Source organism: Bombina bombina, chromosome 4, assembly GCF_027579735.1.
Source record: "Bombina bombina isolate aBomBom1 chromosome 4, aBomBom1.pri, whole genome shotgun sequence".
Taxonomy (NCBI): Eukaryota; Metazoa; Chordata; class Amphibia; order Anura; family Bombinatoridae; genus Bombina; species Bombina bombina.
In genome coordinates this window covers 451,948,153-451,968,295 of record NC_069502.1, presented here as the reverse complement: position 1 = coordinate 451,968,295, position 20,143 = coordinate 451,948,153, and positions in this window count along the sequence as shown.

Here is a 20,143-nt window from a genome sequence, read left to right as displayed (position 1 = left end):
TCGCTCCCCCACGGAGGTCACTATCAAACAAGAAGCGCTGAAGTGGCGCACCGCAAGTATACAGCACCGGAGGCAGTAAAAAAGACCCGCTTACCAACACAGACGGGTGGTGGAACTCAGAGGGAGACCGGTCTCGTCAAGGAGACACTTGCTGAGAGGAAAGCGCCACCGAGTCCCCACGTGGATCACAGCCTATTCCTACTGCCACACCGCTGCAGGGACTGTTACCCGCATTGCTCCGGAGGTTCGCTGTCTGCCCGACTGAGAAACAGACTTGCTGGGCATTGACCCCGACATCGGCGGGCCCGTTTGGGCTAAACGCACCGGAGTGGACGACACAGAGGGAGTTTCGGCTGGCGCAAAAACAGGCGCCATTTTGAAAGGGAGGCTTCTAACCCTGATGGCGACTACAGGCTCCGGAGTACAGAGGGGGTAAAGTATCGCACCCAAATGCTGCTTGAGGAACTTTTGCTAGCACTAACACCTTTGCTCATTGGGACACACAAGCATATTAATGTCCCCCTAGTCTATCTGAGGGTTTGGAGACACGGGTCCTATTGCAACTCTTGTCACAGCATTTAACACGTCCCTTGCTACGAACACTGGGCATAATTCTGTGAAGGGGACAAGTGACCTTGCCTAAAGTATCTGACAGGGCTGCCTGCACAATATACCTCGAAGGGCACTACTGAGGCCAGGAAACTTGGATTTTAGAAGGCCTTATATAGATAGAGCCTGAGAACAAACTACAGCTTAACTTTTGGGTTCATCATTTAGCCCAACTAATAGGCCTTTCTCATACCCTGTAGTGAAGTTATACAACCCCTGCCATATTACCACATCGCCAATTGCGGGCATTGGGCCTGCCATTGTGCGGGAAGAGGTGTCCTTGTCTTGGAAAAAAAAAAAAAAAAAGTAACAGTACTGAATACGCAACAGCCCCCAGGGGACACTACTAGGGGCAGGAACCTTGGATTTTGCAGGACTTTACATAGACAGAGTTTGTGGGCAATTTACACCTTAACCTTTGGGTACATCATTCAGCCCCACCAATCTGCCCCTCTCATTTCATCTCTTGCAGTAAAACTGTACAATAAGTCAACGCTGATATCTCCAGCACATACATACGTGAACATTGGGCCTATACCCCCCTGAGGGGACGCATAAAGGTCGCTGCGCTGATGAACTTGTGCTGCCTCCCATTTGCTCTAGAGGGAAGAGGAATTGTATTATTTATAATCATTATTGTGCTGAATACCTGCATTAACCCATGCTTTTCTCCCAAGTTAGGAAACTGTTATCTTCCACTAGATAATCCACAGATACTGTGTTACATATTGGTTGAAAGGGGTTTAACGGTTGGTTGATAGAACTCTATTGGCATTTATAATTAATCTTGTCATTCTCTGAGGTATATGGAGTGATACTTAGTTAGTACCCCACACGCCACTCGGGTCAGCGGATTTGCTCTCTCCTATTCTTACATTAGAACTGTGCAATTAGATAGCACGGTCACCCTAAGTTAACTTTTAAGAGATCTTTTGTCCCCCTACCCTTTTGAAGGGGCATTAGCAAACCGCTGCACTGACGGGCCTGTCTTGGTACCCTCCTTCCTTGGAAGGAGAGAGGCTGTACAACCCCCACTGCACTGCCTGTTTACCCCAACACATGGTTTTCTTCACTGACAAGACTTTGCAGTTATTCTTGAAATCATTCGCATACACTGTTCCATTTATTGGTTGAAACGGGTCTAATAGTCTGCTGTTAGAATACCATCTACATATGTAAACTGTCTTGTCATTTTCAGAGGTATATGGATAAATACTTAACCAACTCCCCCATGGCAAGTCGTAGCAAAACTGGCTCTGGCAGAAGCAAATCTGGAGCTGACCCCTCCGGCCTAGGGACTAGTACAGAAACCTGCTCAGAGAACGGGTCACTTGACACACACCCTATTGTTAAGCAGATATCTTTACTGTTTATGCCCAAAATTGACAACCTGCAGAGGGGGGTTGATACCCTCACAGATGATGTTAAACAATTCTCCACACGTGTAGCAGAAGCGGAGAATAGAATCTCTGACCTGGAGGATTCTAATGTGTCAAACTCCAACAAAATTGAATCCTTAGAAAGACAAGCCATGACCCTGCAGTTAAAAATAGACGACCTAGAAAATAGGTCGAGACGCAATAATGTGCGCCTCTTGGGTCTCCCTGAGTCAGTAAAACAAGCAGATATCATACACTTTGTTGAAAATACACTCCCCTCATTGTTAGGGATGCCCACGCAGGATCTTAGAGGTGGAGTAGAACGAGCTCATAGAGTGGGTCCCGAGAGGGTTAACTTAGATAATTTGCCCCAACCCCGGCCAATTATGATCAAGTTTCTTCACTTCCAGACTAAGATGGCATTGTTAAGAGCTTACAGAAAAATGGACAATGTGATGTATGAAAATACACGCTTGCTCCTATTTCAGGATTTCTCGGTGGATCTTATGAAACGCCGAAGGGAATTCTCACCAATTTGTTCAAAACTTCATAGAGAGGGCAGACAAGCCTTCTTACTTTACCCAGCCAGGCTTAAAATCATGACCCCCAGAGGATCAAAATTTTTTGATACCCCAACCGCAGCCCAACACTTCCTAGAGGGCGGGGGGGCTTCTCCACGCAGCCCACAACAGAATCACCCAAGAGGGGAAGAGGGTTGAAAACAATAGTGGATTGAGAGACACTCCCCTTAAATAGGGACTTGCATTAGATTTTAAGTTAAAAATCTATCCTGATGGCTATAGAAATAATTGACAAAGGGTCTGCGGCTTCACGCAGACACAGAGTTCTAGAGTTAAGTTTGAGTTTTGTGTGTTTATATGTTACCATAGGTTGCCTTCAAGGTCCAGGGCATTTGGAATGCATGAGTGGAAGATGTAGAGCGTTTATGTGTGCGCACGGATGGGATATAAGCTTTCCCAAGCCACTTCTCTTTGAAGCACCCCAAGCACTGGGTTTCTCAAAGTATGTTGTGCGGATGAAAGATTTAATATACTCACTTGGTTGTTGGAACGAAGTAAACTGTCAGTTTAAAGCCTTATTGTTCTGTAACACTCTTACCCATATGCATCGATTACAGGTTGCAATTTACTTAGACACAGCCAGGTATGTGGAATCTATGTCAAACTGTCTGAGAATTCTTCTTGTTTTTTGTATGTTTCTACACTTGCATATCAACCAGCTCATGAAATATGTTAAGGTAACAGATCCTCTTTGTCTCCCCACTGTAGAATTACTTTCAATTCAGGTTGCTAATAATGTTTTGCTTATGCTTTCACACTTGCACGTTACACAGCTCATGAAATATGTCAAGGTAACAAACCCTCTTTGTTTCCCCACTTTAGAGCTACTTCTAATTCAAGCTGCTAATGGGGACCTGGCGGTAGTTCATTGTGGTAGAGGACTGAACCGGGAGTCTAACTACTGCGGTGAGAGGTTTTTTTTTTTTGGTTTTTTTTTTCTCTCTCTCTTTTTCTCCTCTTCTCCCCTCCCCTCTACCCTCCTCCCTCCATGCTCTTACTCTTGGAGCACTACATACACACCTTCACCTCAGTTGCCAAAATACACTACAGGATCCAACTAGTAGATAAGATTTAATCTCTACTCCTGGAACATTGGGGGTATCCATTCCCCAATAAAAAGAAAAACAATACTCACACAACTTAGAAAAAAGAAGGCAGAGATTGCATTCCTTCAAGAGACGCACCTCTTGGATTCAGAGCATGAGAAGTTAAGAGCAGAATGGGTGGGGAGAGTTGAATACGCCTCGTATAGTTCAGCCAGTAGAGGGGTTGCAATACTCCTAGGTAAAAGACTGGAGTATGAGGTCAGGGAGGTGCTTAAAGATCCGGAAGGCAGATACATAATAGTGCAGATATGTGTTGCAGAACAAATTTACACACTGTGCAACATCTACGCCCCTAACTTAAAAGATAGAGGATTCTGGAATGCCATTGTGGCGGTTCTCTCCCCCTACATGGGTACACATATCATACTGGGAGGTGACTTTAACCTCACTCCTAATTCTCACTGTGATAGGTTAAGAGGGACACATAGTGGGAAAACTAGAAAGACAACTAGACCCTCAGAAAAATTTGAAAAAGACATTTTTACACAGCTGGGAAGTTCCCTGGACGTGGTGGATATATGGAGGCAATTGAACCCGGATGGGAAAGACTATACCTGTGCGTCGCGCGCGTCTCCCTCTATGTCCCGAATTGATCTGTTTCTAATATCCAATTCTCTCATTACGCGTATCATAGACACAAAAATTGGGGAAGTGGCGGTTTCCGATCATGCACCCATAGCACTCTTCATAGATAAGAGCCAGTCGGTCAGCAACAGACGTACCCTTAAATTCCCAAAACACTTACTGTATTCCCAAGAATTTCAGAACTACCTAATTCACTGTTGGGACGACTACCGGGTGAATAATGCTCAGCATATAGATTCACCGGAATTATTCTGGGTAACAGCTAAGGTGGTCTTGTCGGGCAACATTGTTGCCTACCTGGCGCGCAGTAAAAAACAATATACAGAAAAAATTGGGAAACTGAGGGAACGCTTGGCGGAGACATATCGCACTTATTGTGCGACCCCCTCCCGTCTCAATTATCACAATTACACTGATACAAAAAAAGAATATGATGCCTTACTGGCCAACCAGGCCTCACAGGCTCTTCTGCGAAACAGGGGTAAATACTATAGATTTGGGGATAAGTCGGGGAAGCTCATGGCTGCTTTAGTGAATATGAACATGTCCTCTAAACATGTTGCAGCCCTGAAAAGTCGGGGCAAACTCCTACTACTCCTCTCTATATGCCAGTGAGGGTTCCCCAGGCACCGAGCTAAGAGACAAATTTTGGGACAATATCAATATCCCACAAATTTCAGAATCTCAACTAGAGAAGCTAAATGCTCACATAGGAGAGGAGGAGATTCAGAGGACGATAATGTCCATGTCACTGGGTAAAGCCTCAGGCCCGGACGGATTACCGATTGAATTCTATCGGCTCCTAAAGGAACAGGTTTCCATGACATTGGCAAATTTGTATACCACTTACTTTGAGGGGGAGAGAGCTCCGGTACCAGAATTCTCAGCGGCATATATCACCCTAATACCCAAGCCAGGGAAGGACACCGTATTACCAGAATCCTACCGACCGATCTCCTTACTAAACTCGGATTACAAGATATTAACTAAATTATTGGCAGAAAGACTAAAATTTATATTACCTGACATTATACACATAGACCAAACGGGATTCATGTATGCAAGATCGTCAGTGGTCAATGTTCGTAGGGTCCTGCAGGTCATCCAACACTTTTGGACTGCGAGGAGAGATGATGTAATGAGAAGTGAAACGGAGGCCTTCCTGCTGTCACTTGACGCAGAGAAGGCCTTTGACCGAGTAGAGTGGGACCACCTTTTCTACACCATGGCTAAGGCTCACTTCTCTGGCCCATTTTTGACTTTTATTAAAAATCTGTACCGAGCCCCCTTTGCTAATATACTAGTCAACAATATATTCTCAGAGAACATTTACTTACAAAGGGGAACCCGACAGGGCTGCCCCTTATCGCCCCTCCTCTTTAATGTTGCCCTCGAACCATTGGCTATCAAGCTAAAACAGGTCTTCCCTGGCATAGATTTGGCAGGATACCCACAACATCTGGCGTTATACGCGGATGATATGCTCTTGTTTGTCCAAAATCCGCGCACACATATACCGCGTATACTGGAGACTCTCACTGATTTCGGCCTGTTATCCGGCTATAAAGTTAATATGCATAAATCGGAGATCCTATGGCTTCTCAGAAAAGCTAGTACTGATGGGGATTTCCCGTTCTCAGTGGCTAAACATGATATCACCTATCTTGGCATTAAGATCTCCGCTAACCCCAATAAATTGTACGCCAATAATCTGGCACCTATGTGTGCAAAATTACAGGCGCAGATGAATGGCTGGAGATCGCTACCCCTGTCACTATCAGGTAGGATCAATCTCCTCAAAATGGTGATACTCCCTCGCCTGCTCTATCCTCTTCTTATGCTCCCCCTACTCCTAAGCAAAGCGGATGTCAAAATGCTTAACTCGGCGGCAACTCGCTTCATTTGGAAGGGAGGCAAGCCACGAATCTCGAGGGACAAACTGAGCATGGGTTTTCTCAATGGGGGACTGGCTTTGCCAGACTTTAGATTGTATAATTGGGCGGCTTTAATACGCCTGGTGTTGGACTGGCAGGTGGGAACTCACCACTTTTGTCGGCCCTCCCTGGAGCAAGCGGTTCTGGGAGACATCTCCTTAGCGTACCTACCTCATATTTCGAACATGAGATCTGTGAAGGCTTTGGGCCTTAATATGTTGTTCAGCGAACCATTAAAGGCTTGGCATCAGGCTCATAAGTTTCTGAAGAAATCCTGCCATGTTTCAAGCTAGCTACCTATTGTCAAAAACCCAGACTTCCCGGCGGGTTCGGAAACTCAGCCTTTCTTGGCCTGGGAACAGAAGGGACTGAAATCACTTAAACAATTATTAGTTCCGCTCACAAAGGAGGTAAAAAAATTTGGTACCTTACAGAAAGAGTTTGGGATACCAAGAACACACTTCTTTGCCTTCCTACAGGTACGCCATTATATCAATACCTTACTTCGTCACACAAACATTGTATAAAATGGGTAAGTTCTCCTTATCTGAAATATATCAAACTCTTCTACAACAACGAGCGCAGAGCACAAGAGACTCAATGCTTGTGGGATGGGCTCGAGAGGGAATTGGTGACATTACATGGGAGGACATGAGAGGAGGTCTCGAAAAAACTAAATCAGCTACATTTTCCGCCATGTTCAGGGAATCCCAGATACGCTTCCTTCATAAGGCCTATCTCACACCGAGAACACTCGCCAAATGGGTGCCCACACGCCCTAATAAATGCGTGAGATGTGCGATAGAGGCCCCTACTCTCTTACATTATATGTGGGAATGTCCAGCAGTCAGACAATACTGGGGTAAAATACAATATTGGATTCATCAGTCCTTACAGATACACCTCACGCTCCGCCCAGAAACTATTCTGTTTTTACATTGGGACTCACACCACAAACAAAAAGATGCAGTACTGAGTCTAGTAATATTGTTAGCTAGAAAATGTATCTTAAAAAACTGGACGGTAAGGAAAAGCCCTTCTTTTGCAAGCTTTAGGAATCTACTCAGATCACAGATATTTACGGAACAAATGGATGTTAGGATGGATGTTCAGAATAGGCTGGGCCTATTTCTGCGTAAATGGCGTAGGCTCATACTTACCTTTGAACTAGAGATCCAAAGGCTAATCCTGACGCCATTTAAAGACTCAGTTCTCTTCACAGAGGCAGAACTGAGGGGGGAGTGGACACATTTATTCTAAGTCACAATAATCACATATGTGGGATGATTCTTCCTCCCCCCTCTCCCTTCCCTTCTCCTCCTTTCTCCTTCCCTCCTACATTCCCATCGTTTCCCTTTTTTTTTTTTTTTTTTTTTTTTTTTTTTTCCCCCCGCCGCTAGGCCCCAGAAGTAACAACCCTGGAGTAGGTTTAACTATGTTGTGTTAATAGTTAGGTTAGATAAGACTTAGATTTAGTTTTAAATATGATAAAGGTAATGGAAAAAGAATATGTCTGAGAAGTGTGATCACATTGGCTAGAAAAATATTACTTGCTATAGATTCAAAGTGCGGGTGTGGGAGGAAAATACCATGTTCTCATTCAACTGATACTAATGTGAATCATTCTGTGTATACTGTAAGGTTTATCGTATAATTTGTGATGGATGTTGTAAACTGTATCATATGTGATATCACTCGCACAAATTGTAAACAATAAGAATGTGTGTATTACTTTCTTGGACAATAATAAAAAGATACTTTAAAAAAAAAATATATATATATTACTCATTATATGCACCTGTTTTTTTCTACACATCACATATTGCTTTTTTCCACTATTTGAATATCGCTTTATAATAGCATCGCTTTCTTGTATCACAGTGTATTTATACACTAATTTGTATCACATCCCATTGTACACCAATTTGTATCCTATCCTACTGAGGACTCACTTAATATAATACCCCTCACAATATATACTGCCGGATACCACGGCAAACCACCCATAATATAGGCTGCCAATAACCACGGCTAACCACTCACATGTTAGTACCTAATATAGGTTATCATTATTAAATGAGCCTTTAAATTTACACAATTTTTTATCAACGGATTGGATCCATTTTATTAGCTATTAGCTATTATAGATAGTCCCACTCACTGCTCTGTTCTTTGAGCGCACCCCTCCCCCATTTGTTTTAGAAGCACAGCAAACCAGTCATACTGTTACCCACTCACACAAACACACATAAACAAAACAATTTACCCTCACATACAGTACATGCATGCTCTCACACACACACACATACATACATACACATGCATCTTTCATTGTGAAGCCAGTTTATATCTGACTATATCGTTACACATTTAACAGTTTATATCTTCAGAAATTAGAGAACACAGGATCTCCCTGGAAAATTCTTTGCTTTTTAATGTTCAGTAAACATGAACATTTCCTGTATTTGTAAATTGAAGTAATACTTGTAGACACTTTAGAACTCATGGATAGAAGTAATCTAAAGTCTTGCTTGTGTATGAAAATCTGGAGCATATGCTTTTTTTAGGTGGTTCATGCTTTCAATTATTTAAAGAAATCACATCTAGTACATTTGTTTAAAGGGGATACTGCACAACCTATGCATTTAGATGGTTTATGAGTTCAAGCATGAACAACAAACCTTGACACTTTGCCTCTTACCTAAATGCATTTACTCTGCACATTGCCATCTTCTGTAGAGTTACACAAATATGTTGTATTAATCACCAGTAGCAGCACATTACCTTGTAATGTATCCACCCCAGATGTACTGCTCTAATGCTAGCACAGATTCACAATGCAATGTTTTGACTACTAATCACAGTTTCTTATCATCCATAGGTTTACTGACATTTGACACATCCAGTGCTATGAAAGTACTGATTAACACTCCACTGAGCATCGTCAGAGGACATCACATTTTCCATTGTAAATTTATTTTTTGTTCGTATACAATAGCAGGGGCCTTTCTAGACCATATCCTTTGGTTGAGTGCAAAATATAAATTCTAAATATTATATCCTAGATTGCAAGTGGAGCACTATTGATAGCGCAGGGTACTATTGAATCTGTTGTAGGGTGCTGTTGTGGAATCTGTTGTCACTCTACAAATTAATGTTAATAATAATAATAATATGGTAGATGACTAGTTGTATATGTATATGTGTGTGTGTGTGTCTGTGTATATTTGTATGTGTGTACACCTATGTAGTGATGTCGCGAACCTAAAATTTTCGGTTCGCAAACCGCGGACTCGAACTTCCGGTATTGTTCGCGAACGCGAGAACCGCGCGAACCGCCATTGAATTCAATAGGCAGGCGAACTTTAAAACCTACAAGGACTCTTTCTGGCCACAATAGTGATGGAAAAGTTGTTTCAAGGGTACTAACACCTGGACTGTTGCATGCTGGAGGGGGATCCCTGGCAAAACTCCCATGGAAAATTACATAGTTGATGCAGAGTCTGCTTTTAAGCCATAATGGGTCTAAATCAACTAACATTCCCAAAGTGGCTGTCTCAAAACATCCCGGACAGAAGATAGATTGATAGTGATAGATAGGATAGATAGATATACATAGATTGATAGTTAGATAGAATCGATAGAAGAGAAATAGATAGATTTGTTAGATATATAATTACCCTAATAAATTCTAATAATCAAACATGCGTTCTTGGACCCAACTAGCTTGTGTCAATTAGTACTTTTCTTAGCACTTTAATCCCTGTCCCCCCCCCCCTATCGGGGGAGTTCTATATGGCCTGCCAGATTACCCTGAAAAATTATAATAAGACATGTGGTCTGCTACCTATTTTAACGAGGTTGTGTTTTAAGTACTACCATTCTTAGCACTTTAATCTCTGTAACTCCCCCTATTTGGTGAGGTCTATACGGCCTGGATGATTACCCATACAAAATATAATAATAAGACATCTGCTCTTGGTCTGCGACCCATGGTAACTATGTTGTGTTAATTAGTAATGTCCTTCGCATTTTAATAGCTGTTACTCATACTCACCCTATCGGTGGAGGTCTATATGGCCTGCATGATTACCCTTACAAAATATAACAACCAAACATATGTTCTGAGACCCATGGTAAGTAGGTTGTGTTATGTAGTACTGTTCTTTGCATTTTAATACCTGTTACAACACCAAATGGTGGCAGGTCTATCTGTCCTTTATGATTAGCTGCACCCAAACCCAAAAAAAAGCTGAGTGGTCTTAGACTAACACCCATGGCTAACTCTGTTGTTTCAATTAGTACTATTCTTTGCACTTTCATCCTTGTTACAGGCGGTCTACATGGCCATCATGATTAGCCGAACAAAATACTACAATCCAACCTTTGCTCAGTCTTCATAGGCCCTTCATTGTCTGTATTTTGATAGTACAGTTCTTATTATTTTTATAGCTGATACAACACCGAATGTTGTCAGCTCTATATGGCCTGCATGATTAGCTGCACCCAATACAAAAATAAATCCAAGCGGTCTTGGATTAACACCCATGGCTAACTCTGTTGTTTCAGGCTGCAAGGCAGGAGGAAAGTGCTATTCAATGGCACCAGCAAACTGACGATTCAAATCACAGCAACTATTACCAAAAATTTTAATTTTTAATTATTAGAATACTGTCACAACAAATATGATTGGTGTAAATATTTTTTAAGTAGGCCTGGCACACAGGCTTGGAAGGCTGTAGAAAAGTGCAATTCAAAGGCACGAGCAAACTGAGGGTTAAGATCATCAACAATAAAGATTTTTTTAATTTTAATTAGTAACTATACTGTGACAAAAAATTAGGATTGGTGTAAATAGTTGGCAAGACGGCCTGGCACAAAAGGATGGCAGGCAGGAGGGAGATGCAATTCAAGGACACTAGGAGACTGATTACTGACAGTCTAAACAGTGATGATTGACAATTTTTGCAATACTGTTAACAGAAATATGATTGCTGACAACAATTGGCTAGGTGGGCCTGGCTCACAGCAGGCTGCAAGGCAGGAGGAAAGTGCTATTCAATGGCACCAGCAAACTGAGGATTCAAATCACAGCAACTATTACCAAAAATTTTCATTTTTAATTATTAGAATACTGTCTCAACAAATATGATTGGTGTAAATATTTTTTAAGTAGGCCTGGCACACAAGCTTTGAAGGCTGTAGAAAAGTGCAATTCAAAGGCACGAGCAAACTGAGGGTTAAGATCAACACTAAAAAAATTTTGTATTTAAATTAATAACTATACTGTCTGACTGTGACAATTATGATTGGTGTAAATAGTTGGCTAGACGGCCTGGCACAAAAGGCTGGCAGTGGCAGGCAGGAGGTAAATGAAATTCAATGGCCCTAGGAGACTGAATATTTGCAGTCCAAAAAATTATGTTTTTTTTTTTTTTTATTACTGTTACAAGAATTGTGATTGGTGTCACTAATTGGCTACTTGGGCCTGGCAGACAGGCTGGCAGATATGAGTCGTGGATGGTAGGTAGGGCAGTAATTTAACACAGTATGCTGTGTAAGTGACAAAAACACAGGACTGATAGAAAATTAAGTTACATTACACTAGCAAAATATTTTAAAATTTTAGATTTTAATATTAAAATTATATTAAGAAGTGCAATGCACATATGACTCTATGAGTGGTCGCACTGGCTGGCTGCTACGTAGGGCAGCAATTATAACAACAGTATGCTGTATAAGTCAGATAGACAGTTAGACACAGGCCTGATAGAAAATACAATTAGATTACACTAGCATAATGATTTAAAGACTTTTTTTTGGAAATTTTAAGAAAAAGGTTAAGCACATACATACACTGTGTGCAGAATTATTAGGCAAATGAGTATTTTGACCACATCATCCTCTTTATGCATGTTGTCTTACTCCAAGCTGTATAGGCTCGAAAGCCTACTACCAATCAAGCATATTAGGTGATGTGCATCTCTGTAATGAGAAGGGGTGTGGTCTAATGACATCAACACCCTATATCAGGTGTGCATAATTATTAGGCAACTTCCTTTCCTTTGGCAAAATGGGTCAAAAGAAGGACTTGACAGGCTCAGAAAAGTAAAAAATAGTGAGATATCTTGCAGAGGGATGCAGCACTCTTAAAATTGCAAAGCTTCTGAAGCGTGATCATTGAACAATCAAGCGTTTCATTCAAAATAGTCAACAGGGTCGCAAGAAGCGTGTGGAAAAACCAAGGCGCAAAATAACTGCCCATGAACTGAGAAAAGTCAAGCGTGCAGCTGCCAAGATGCCACTTGCCACCAGTTTGGCCATATTTCAGAGCTGAAACATCACTGGAGTGCCCAAAAGCACAAGGTGTTCAATACTCAGAGACATGGCCAAGGTAAGAAAGGCTGAAAGACGACCACCACTGAACAAGACACACAAGCTGAAACGTCAAGACTGGGCCAAGAAATATCTCAAGACTGATTTTTCTAAGGTTTTATGGACTGATGAAATGAGAGTGAGTCTTGATGGGCCAGATGGATGGGCCCGTGGCTGGATTGGTAAAGGGCAGAGAGCTCCAGTCCGACTCAGACGCCAGCAAGGTGGAGGTGGAGTACTGGTTTGGGCTGGTATCATCAAAGATGAGCTTGTGGGGCCTTTTCGGGTTGAGGATGGAGTCAAGCTCAACTCCCAGTCCTACTGCCAGTTTCTGGAAGACACCTTCTTCAAGCAGTGGTACAGGAAGAAGTCTGCATCCTTCAAGAAAAACATGATTTTCATGCAGGACAATGCTCCATCACACGCGTCCAAGTACTCCACAGCGTGGCTGGCAAGAAAGGGTATAAAAGAAGAAAATCTAATGACATGGCCTCCTTGTTCACCTGATCTGAACCCCATTGAGAACCTGTGGTCCATCATCAAATGTGAGATTTACAAGGAGGGAAAACAGTACACCTCTCTGAACAGTGTCTGGGAGTTGTGGTTGCTGCTGCACGCAATGTTGATGGTGAACAGATCAAAACACTGACAGAATCCATGGATGGCAGGCTTTTGAGTGTCCTTGCAAAGAAAGGTGGCTATATTGTCACTGATTTGTTTTTGTTTTGTTTTTGAATGTCAGAAATGTATATTTGTGAATGTTGAGATGTTATATTGGTTTCACTGGTAAAAATAAATAATTGAAATGGGTATATATTTGTTTTTTGTTAAGTTGCCTAATAATTATGCACAGTAATAGTCACCTGTACACACAGATATCCCCCTAAAATAGCTATAACTAAAAACAAACTAAAAACTACTTCCAAAAATATTCAGCTTTGATATTAATGAGTTTTTTGGGTTCATTGAGAACATGGTTGTTGTTCAATAATAAAATTAATCCTCAAAAATACAACTTGCCTAATAATTCTGCACTCCCTGTATGAGTCGTGGCTGATAGCCTTGGAAGGGCAGCTATTAAAAACAGTAGGCTATGTATGTCGGATACACACACGCCTGATAGAAAATACTATTAGATTACACTAGAAAAATGATTGAAATTATTTTTTTGGGGGGGAAATTAAAAAAAGGTTAAACACATATGAGTCGTGGCTCATAGACTAGGGAGGGCAGCACATAAACACAGTAGGCTCTCTATGTCAGCAAAACACACAGGCCGGATAGAAAATTAGATTTGATTACACTAGCAAACAAATTTAAACTTTTTTTATATTAATGCTGAGTGAGCCTGACAGACACAGTCATGATAGTAAATGTAATTAGATTACACTAGAAAAATATTTTTTTGTGTTTTTTTTTTAAATTAAAAATAATGTTATAAACGGATATTAACACTGCTGGCTGCTGGCTGGCACAGAGCAATGAACCAGAGTATATGCTGTGTGACACTGGCCTGATAGAAAATGAAAAAAAAATTACACTAGAAAAATAATTATATTTTTGGGTTAGTTAAATTTAAACTAATGTTGTTAGGGAGATATCAGTGGTGGCAGTAGTCACAGCATATGCTGTGAGCCTTAAACACACAGCTGAAAGCCAGGCAAATGCTAATAAAAAAAAAACGAAAAAAAAAAAAAAGGCACGAAATATAGCCCTAAAAAGGGCTTTTTGGGGTGCTGTGCTTGCAGTAGAGATGAGTGGAGTCCTTCTGGACTGTAAATACACTAGCCTAGCTATGTTTTTCCTATTAATGTCAGGAGCAAAAACACAACACGTCCTCTCATTAAAAAAGCAAGGTCGTTATGAGTCTAAAATGGCGGATTCCGAGTAGCTGGGAGTGTCTGTGAGGGAGTGTCTGATGTTGATTGGCTCTAATGTGTCAGGCGGCTGTGACATAAAGGGTCAAAGTTTCCACAATGATGACACATAGGGGCGGATCGAACATCGCCATGTGTTCGCCCACAAACGCGAACGCGAACAACCTATGTTCGCTGTGAACCGTTTGCGGGCGAACAGTTCGGGACATCACTACACCTATGTGTATATGTATGCATGTATACATATGTAGGTGCACTCATACATACATACATACATACACATAGATACATACGCACAAATATATATATATATATATATATATATATATACACACACACACACACACACACACAGTTGTAATCAAAATTATTCAACCCCCATTGCAAATAAGATTTATTGTCAAAATGTACAGACTTTCAGCTGTTTGCAATGAACAAATCAAACAAAAGCAATTGAAATTGCTCAACACCACGAATGCTTCAAGTGGTTTCCCCAAATCCAACTGAAAATGCAACTTGTAATGAATTCTGCAGTCTCAAAAAGGACTGCAAAGGGCCTTAATATAGAAATGCAAACATATACATATCTAAATATGTATGTGTGTATACAGTATATATATATATATATATATATATATATATATATATATATATATATATATATATATATATATATATGTGTGTGTGTGCATGTATTTATATGTGTATATATGTATTTAAAGACATATACTGTATATACACATATAAACACATAGATACATATGTATACACATATAGATATATAGAAGTGCATTGGAGCTCTTTTCAGCCAAGTAGATGAAAACATGTAAAAGCATATTTTTACAACATTCATATTTATAAATAGATATTCCTATATGTATCTGTATATATCTATACCTAGATTTAATCATATAGATATAAAGGTATAGGTATATATATACAGTATATATATATATATATATATATATATACACAGTATATATATACAGTATATATATATATATATATATAAATATATATATAGATAGATAGATAGATAGATAGATAGATAGATAGTACCAAAATACCATCAAATATATGTAGAAATATGTATATATGAATAAATATAACATATTCTTCTATGTGAAGAACATTGGAATGTGAAATATTCCTATTTTCATGTCAGGTTACCGCAATTGAGAATATGTGATTGGGTTTGCGCTCAAGTAGAGTGTTAGTTTTTTTCCATTTTGCTCTATTGACTTTTAAAGTTTGCCTTTTTACGCTCGTCGTGTTAGTGCGAGAGCGAAAATATTTTACTTTAAAATTGTAATACAAGCGCTACCTGATGCACGCAAAATGTTTACTCCTAGTGGAGTTATAGTGTGCGAGCGGGAGCGATATGACCGCTCCACTTGTAATCTGACCCTAAATGTCTACAAAATCACTGACTTTACAAAAGTTTATAACAAAATTGGAAACCATATTATAACTCTGAGATTTAATAAATGACTCCTATAGTGTCTTGTCAATATAAATGTGTATTCACATATGTTTGTTGTAGTTCACTTAAAGGAGCAGTACTTAAGCATTAGTAAATAGTTAAACTTAAAGGGACACTGAACCCAATTTTTTTCTTTTGTGATTCAGATAGATCATGCAATTTTAAGCAACTTTCTAATTTACTCCTATTATCAATTTTTCTTTGTTCTCTTGCTATATTTATTTGAAAAAGAAAGTCCAGAACCTTGGACAGCACTTGTTTATTTGTGCATGCATGTATCCACTAATCAGCAAGAACAACCCAGGTTGTTCACCAAAATGGGCCGGCATCTAAACTTACATTCTTGCTTTTCAAATAAAGATATCAAGAGAATGAAGAACATTTGCTAATAGGAGTAAATTAGAAAGTTGCTTAAAATTACATGCTCTATCTGAATCACAAAAGAAAAAAATTGGGTTTAGTGTCCCTTTAAGTTCATATTGTGTCATCAGAGTCATTTGGTAATACTACATAATAATTCTCAACGGCTCTTTCTTTTGATTCATGAAATGGACAACATTGCATGGGTATTTATACACCTATAAGCAATTTATACTATTAATTATAACTTTATATACATGATCAAATAAGACAGAATATGTACATTCTGTTCCTACACCAGTGAATCATTATAAGAACGTTTTCAAGTTACAGAGATAAGTTGTGTCAAATAGCAAAAATAAAAGTAACCCAAGCAGCAATTTAAAGTTGCAACTTTCACTTGCAACTATAACCTCCTTGGCAATTTACTCAGCCAAATAATTTATACCCAATACAAAATCTTTCATACAATAAGTATTTTGTGTGAAAGTGAACTCACTAAAATATAATCTTCTACTGATCTATCTAATAAAAAAGACAAAACTGCGATTTATTTCTACAGAGATTTAACGAATTCAATCTATATTATATGCAATCTATTTAAAGAGATATTACCTCTATATATTAGAGAAAGCAGTACTCCTACTGTGCTGTATATTAAAGCCAAACATAAGGGAAAAAGCAGTTCATAGTAAGTACAATATAGGTTAAATTAATACATTCAATACTATAAGATAATTTCATTGGATATTGTTGCTGTTATCTAGGTATAAACATTAACACACAGGTGCAGTGTTTTTAAATTAAAAGTGGTCAGCAAAACACCATTTATTATTTGCTGTCTTTTTAAACATGTTAATAAAAGTTATTTTTTAATAATTCTCGTCTTTAGACTTCATCTAGATTTATTATTATAAATATCAGTGCATAGAAGCATACTTTTGTGACATAACTCACACATGGTGAGTAATGTCTATTTAAAGGGCCACTGTAAGTAAATATTTTCTATGCCTGTTACTAACTAACTACCCCAAATACGCTTTTTATCAATAGCATTTCATTAACATATCTCTACCGTATGTCAGAAATCTTGTCTGCAAATTTAATTGTTTTCCAAACCCACTCCATGGGTATCCTTTGCTCTGTACCAATCCGTTTACAGTACCTAGGTTTCAAAATGGCACTTTAAACACAAAGTTATTGGTTTAAGTATTTTGAACATGCAGTGCTGAAAATAGTGGGCAGGATAACGTGACAACATCAGCGAATAAAAGATATAATTTTTAGAACGTTATGAAACTTCGTTTTGGAGAAAATATAGATCAGTAGGTTTTAATTAATGTTTATTAAATTTAATATGTTAGTTGTTTAGCTTAAAAATTAAAAAAACAGAAAGTAATCCTTTAAATATGACGGCTTTTAAGTTTACATTACAGATGCGTTATATATAGATAGGTTTCATCTTCTATACTTGTGCCAAAACTTACAAAAGTAGTGAACAAAAAGTAAAAAGAAAAGAGACAAAAAACATCTAGTTATATACTCTTTTTAAATACCCAACTACTTTAACTCCTATAGATGGTTAATTCTATGACTGTATCGCTATTGATTGCTGCGAAACGGCAAGCTGCCGTCCAATATGGAACTGCTAATAGATCCTACATTTATCAAATTGAGGCGATTATTGCTGTTAAATTCTATTGTTATTCTACCACAACAGGGAGCACATTAAAACAAACAGACCCCTGATGCTGCGTTTCTCTAACGCTTCCTCAGAGGGGGTACGCGGGCTGGCAAAAAAACGCTCTTTTATACGTTAGTGTTGACATATCTCTGACATTGGATTGGGTCATAAAGTTCAATCGGATTGGTTGGTTGGTCTGTCATTCAACCATTATGTTAGCCTTTACGTGATATATCCTACTTTTGTTATGAGGAATATTTATGGATATTACTTGTGTGCTACTATTGTAATAAGTTGTATTACTTATACTTTAAATTGATGTAAATATATTAAATTTTTATCTAACTAATTCGTATAGAAGGAGTTATTATGCTGATACACTTTATTATTTGAGTATGTTGTGCATATAAGATGGATTTTGTCGTTAGATAGTTTTGATCAGTCATTTTATTTTCTTTCCTGCAAAACATCAACTATGTTATGTTATAAGGAATATTTATACACATTACATTCTGCTATTTATAGATGGATTGTATTACTCATATATTAAGTTATGTCAATGTCCTCAGATTAAACTAGTCGATTTTTATACAATGTTTGATTCTACTGATGTTCTAAATAATCTAAATTAGTTTTGCCTATAGAACAAATTACATTCTATGGCCTAGATTTAGAGTTGGGCGGTAGCCGTCAAAACCAGCGTTAGAGGCTCCTAACGCTGGTTTTTACCGCCCTCTGGTATTCGGAGTCAGTCATTAAAGGGTCTAACGCTCACTTTTCAGCCGCGACTTTTCCATACCGCAGATCCCCTTACGTCAATTACGTATCCTATCTTTTCAATGGGATCTTTCTAACGCCGGTATTTAGAGTCGTGGCTGAAGTGAGTGTTAGAAATCTAACGACAAAACTCCAGCCGCAGAAAAGTCAGTAGTTAAGAGCTTTCTGGGCTAACGCCGGTTCATAAAGCTCTTAACTACTGTGCTCTAAAGTACACTAACACCCATAAACTACCTATGTACCCCTAAACCGAGGCCCCCCCCTCATCGCCGCCACTCGATAAAAAATTTTTAACCCCTAATCTGCGGACCGCCACCTAATTTATACTTATGTACCCCTAATCTGCTGCCCCTGACACCGCCGACCCCTATATTATATTTATTAACCCCTAACCTGCCCCCCACAACATCGCCGCCAGCTACCTACAATAATTAACCCCTAATCTGCCGACCACAAAGCGCCGCTACCTACGTTATCCTTATGTACCCCTAATCTGCTGCCCCTAACACCGCCGACCCCTATATTATATTTATTAACCCCCAATCTGCCCCCCTCAACGTCGCCTCCACCTGCCTACACTTATTAACCCCTAATCTGCCGAGCGGACCGCACATATAATAAAGTTATTAACCCCTAATCCGCCTTACTCCCGCCTCAATAACCCTATAATAAATAGTATTAACCCCTAATCTGCCCTCCCTAACATCGCCGACACCTAACTTCAATTATTAACCCCTAATCTGCCGACTGAATCTCGCCGCTACTGTAATAAATGGATTAACCCCTAAAGCTAAGTCTAACCCTAACACTAACACCCCCCCTAAGTTAAATATAATTTAAATCTAACGAAATAAATTAACTCTTATTAAATAAATTATTCCTATTTAAAGCTAAATACTTACCTGTAAAATAAACCCTAATATAGCTACAATATAAATTATAATTATATTATAGCTATTTTAGGATTTATATTTATTTTACAGGTAACTTTGTATTTATTTTAACCAGGTACAATAGCTATTAAATAGTTAAGAACTATTTAATAGCTAAAATAGTTAAAATAATTACAAAATTAGACCCCACATATGGAGGTTTGATGACTTCCTGTTGAACAATCAACCAATTAAACTGCAGATAGAGACTAGATTATTAGAGTACTTTCAACACAACAACAAAGGGGAGGTCCCAGGCCCGATAGTGTGGGAAGCACACAAGAGCGTGCTGAGGGGGGAACTGATCAAACAAAGAGCTCTAAACTCCAAACAGCTGAGACTTAGGTACTCCACCCTTCTCCTTAAAATCCGAGATCTAGAGATTAAACATAAAAAACTGCCCTCTGACACTGCGACTACCAAAACATTACAACAAGCCAGAAAAGAGATCCAGGATATCC